At 53.2% G+C, this 4,182-nt stretch overlaps 1 non-coding gene across 1 annotated transcript; it reads right to left on the bottom strand.

The window, feature by feature from the left end:
• Nucleotides 1-3,842: 3,842 nt before the first annotated feature.
• On the bottom strand, nt 3,843-3,915 carry TRNAC-ACA (transfer RNA cysteine (anticodon ACA)). Its single transcript has one exon. It is a non-coding gene; the product is annotated as a tRNA-Cys (tRNA).
• Between the last annotated feature and the right edge of the window lie 267 nt (nt 3,916-4,182).

The following is a 4,182-nucleotide window of genomic DNA, read 5'->3' as shown; positions in this document are numbered from 1 at the left end:
AACCCAGGCCCTCTGCTTGAACATTAAAGGAAGTGCCTTTGTTCAGTGCCCTGTCCACCTGCAGATGGCTACAGGAAGGAAGCGATTAACACATCCCCTCCCCAGAGGCTTGCCATTCTAGGAGGTATTTGCAAGATTAATGGCCTTTTAACTATGTTTCCTCATCTCTGTTCTATAAAGAACCTGGCATCCAGACTCTGATAAGATGATGATTTTGAAATGTTAGTTTCTCATCTTCTCAGTCAGGTCAGCCGGCTTTCCGACTTTGTCGTATTCCTTGCCTCAACACCTCCTTACTCGGATTCATCTGCCTGTCATGCGGCAAGCAGAGCGAGGTTGGACTTTGTAACAGTCGCAGCAGCGTAAGTCGTGGCACGGTTACTGTTAGTGAACACCTGTGGAGTGTCTGTCACGGCTCCCTCACTGTGACGCGTGACCTCGACCCTTCCCCCTACTGTGCCCTGCGACCTCGGCCCTTCTCCCTGCTGTGGCGCACGACCTTGACCCTTCCCCCTGCTGTGGCATGTGACCTTGACCCTTCCCTCCGCTCTAGTGCGTGACCTTGACCCTTCTCCCTGCTGTGGTGTGCGACTGTGACCCTTCCCCCTGCTGTGGCGTGTGACTTTGACCCTTCCCTCTGCTGTAGCATGTGACTTTGACCCTTCCCCCTGCCGTGGCGCGTGACCTTGACCCTTCTCCCTGCTGTGATAATTCCAAGTTCTTTCCTGGACCAGCACGGCTTCCTGATCAAAACTTAACTTTGTTCTGTCCCCCTGACCTCACAGAGGTCATGGTGATAAATTAACTGATCCCAGTAGGCACAGACCTTTCCAGGGTGTCTGTACACAGGGGACAATGAGAGGGCAGAAATTCAGAAACACTCAGGAGAGGACAGACGGGCCTCCTGGAGGGCTTTTTGCTATGCCTGAGAACCCACCGGTGGCTTACTGCTCCTGTGTCTGTGGGTAAGGGGAGGAGGTAGCGATGTCTGGTCATGTCCCCTGGAAGTCACCTCTTTGGAGGTGGGGCCATGCCATCCACTTCTGTGAGAGAAGGGGCTCCATGTTCTGTTCTCCCCGTGTTTTTCCCTGTAGCACCCCTCGCTCTCATGTTGACAGCCGGCTCGTTTTTAACCCCAGCCTTTGGAGGCTGGCGCTACAGGGCAGAGGGTAGGAATTGCTGTAACTCCTTCTGCATTTTTTTCCCCCTGGGAGCCCAAGTTCTTTGAGCCATGAGTGTCTTTGAGAGAGGAGTCCCAAGGCCCAGGGCCTGCTCCCCTGGCAGTGCCCGTGGTGGGCAGGATCCTTGGGCAGACTGTGTGATGTGTCTGGGGCTGGGCTTCTTTGGCTCAGAGGCAGCAGAGCCTCTGGGCTCCTGAGGACTGTGTGGCCTTGGCCAGGTGTCCCTGCAGCAACCAGTGGGGACAAATGACCAGTGACCACGTGTGCTCCCTTCACCGTGCACGCTGGGGAGAGAGAGGTTGGGTGGGCGTCTCATTAATGATGGAGACTGACTTTCCTGCCTCCAGGTGGGACGTGGGCTCAGAGACAGATTTAACTTGATTCAAAAACATTTTTTGGAGAAGGCAATGGCAACCCACTCCAGTATTCTTGCCTGGAAAATCCCATGGACGGAGGGGCCTGGTAGACTGCAGTCCATGGGGTCGCTAGGAGTCGGACATGACTGAGCGACTTCACTTTCACTTTTCACTTTCATGCATTGGAGAAGGAAATGGTAACCCACTCCAGTGTTCTTGCCTGGAGAATCCCAGGGACGGGGAGCCTGGTGGGCTGCCGTCTATGGGGCCGCACAGAGTCGGATACGGCTGAAGTGACTTGGCAGCAGCAGCAGCAAAGACATTTTTAAAAATGATGTTTCTTGCCCACCTGAGATTGTGGAGACAATGTAGAGTTGCTATTTCTGAAATTCCTGTAGCTCCCACACAGAGCTTGGCCCACCGCACAGGCTTGGGAGCCCTTCTCCTTATGGGCCAGGCTACCTGGCAAGGTCTCCCCACTGTGTAAGGCCTGAATGATGGTCTTGACTGGGACAGCCCAGGGCCGGGTCTCTAGACAGCAGACACCTTGAGATCGGCAGCCCCAGCAGGCCTGCACATGTTGGTCCTCCCGGGGAAGGTTGGCTGGAGTGGATGAGAACAGCAACAGCCACCATTTGCTGAGTGTGTATGATCTGCTGGGCATACTTTGAAGCCCTTTGCATATGTTGTCTCAGGAGTTCTCACAACAGCCTATGAAATCGGTGGTCTATTGTCTCCACTTTACAGATGAGAAAACTGAGGCTTGGAGAGGTGCCCTCCGTCATCAATGTGAAGAAGCTAGCAGCTGGCAGAGCAGGACACTCATCCAGGTGGTCGACTCTGGAGCCCCTCATTCCAAACATCTGGAGCAAGTAAGTAGTTGGCTGATGGGCTGAACAAATACCCAAGTGCAGAAATCATAAATTAGTCTAGTCGGCGAATAGCAAGGCAGATGAATTTACTTGCACTTTTGAAACTTCTCTTCAGGGACACTTTCCCTCCCTGCTTCCCTCAGAGCCCACCCAGCCCGTGGGGTAAGCGAGGTCCCTTGGCCATCTCTGCTGGACCCACTGGGGCCTTCTGGTTCTACCTCTTGGCTGAGAGGCGGGATCCCTGGTACCTTTTCTCCCAAGGATGGGCAAAAATCATTCTTTTTCTTTTTCTTTCCCCAATACCATTTTGTTAAGGCATAAAATCCTTGAGAAGTGAAGTCACATTTTCCATGCCCCTGAAAACTCTGGAGAGCTGGAGAGCTGATGAGTATTATTGTAACCAGAGGAGGCTGGGGACAAAGGAAGCTTATAATTTTGTAAACAGGGGCTTGGGAGAGGCCTGCCTACGATGGCTTTCCAGGGGGAAGGAGGAGGGGAGAGGCAGGATTTGGAAAACGTGAAACTCAGGGGAATTACAGGACTGGTCAGTGTCGAGGCCTGTCGCCCAGGTGGACACCCCGGGGATGGGTCGGTGGAGGGGGTGTTTCAGAATCCTGCCTCCTTCTTCAGTCACTGCTCCCCAGCATTCCCTGATCATTTCTGCTAAACTCCAAGTTGACTTGTTGAAGGGGCAGGCTCACTGGGCTTGGGGTGAAGAGCCTCAGTCTCCTCATCTGCAAAATGGGATGGTGAAGGCTCTGCCCCAGACAGTCTCCCCTCAGCATGGTGATGGAGCCACACTTCTCTCACACCCTCCCAAAGCTTCCAGCATTCCCCACTGCCTTTGGGCCAGACCATAAAGTCTGTGGTGTCTGCCAAGAGAACTGTCATTTTCTGGGGGTCTGAGAGACCTCCCCTAACCTCAAGTTGAAAGGATGATAAAAGCTGTGAGCATTTGAGTGCTATGTGCTAAGTCACCCCCATTTATCTTATTTAATGTGCACAGCAAACTTGCAAGGTAGGTACTCTGACTACCATCTTCGTTTTACAGGGTTGAGAGTGTAGAGGTGCAGGGGAGGGAAGTGGGCAGCCCAGCACTGTGCTTCCATTTGTCTGCAGGGTCCCCAGATGGACCCACCTTGCACTCTGCTGTCTCCTCTCCACCCAGAGCCCCCTGAACAGTGGGTTTGAGCCTAGGATGCTTGTCATGAAATAAATCTTAGCACTCTGGGACAGAGCTTGAGCAACTGTGGGCAGGCGTGCTTCTGAGACTAGTTAGCTGCTTGCCTCATTGTGAGATAAGTGAAAAGTGAAAGTGAAAGTGAAGTCGCTCAGCCATGTCCCCATGGACTGTAGCCTACCAGGCTCTTCCGTCTATGGGATTTTCCAGGCAAGAATACTGGAGTGGGTTGCCATTTCCTTCTCCAGGAGATCTTCCCAACCCAGGGATTGAACCTGGGTCTCCTGCATTGTAGGCAGACACTTTACCATCTGAGCCACCGGGGAAGTCTGTTGTGAGATAGGCCCATTAAATGAGGGAGAGGTAGAGAGAGAGACTGAGAGAGAGGTTGGGAGACAGAGAGATGGAGAGAGATACACCTGCCCACAGCACTGAGAGAGAAAGGTACACAGAGACACTGAGAGACACTGAGAGGGAGAGTCAGCACCCCCGTTACCAAGGCGACCCAGCTGGGGTAGGTTCCATCACTTAAGCCGTGTTTTGAAGGAAGAGAGACAGACCATGAATGAGCGCTCTCCAGCCTGGCTGGGGGA

The sequence above is a fragment of the Bubalus kerabau genome, chromosome 3 (genome assembly GCF_029407905.1).
Source record: "Bubalus kerabau isolate K-KA32 ecotype Philippines breed swamp buffalo chromosome 3, PCC_UOA_SB_1v2, whole genome shotgun sequence".
NCBI lineage: Eukaryota > Metazoa > Chordata > Mammalia > Artiodactyla > Bovidae > Bubalus > Bubalus kerabau.
The sequence above is the reverse complement of the archived record's forward strand: the minus strand, read 5'-3'. Positions and strand labels throughout refer to the sequence as shown.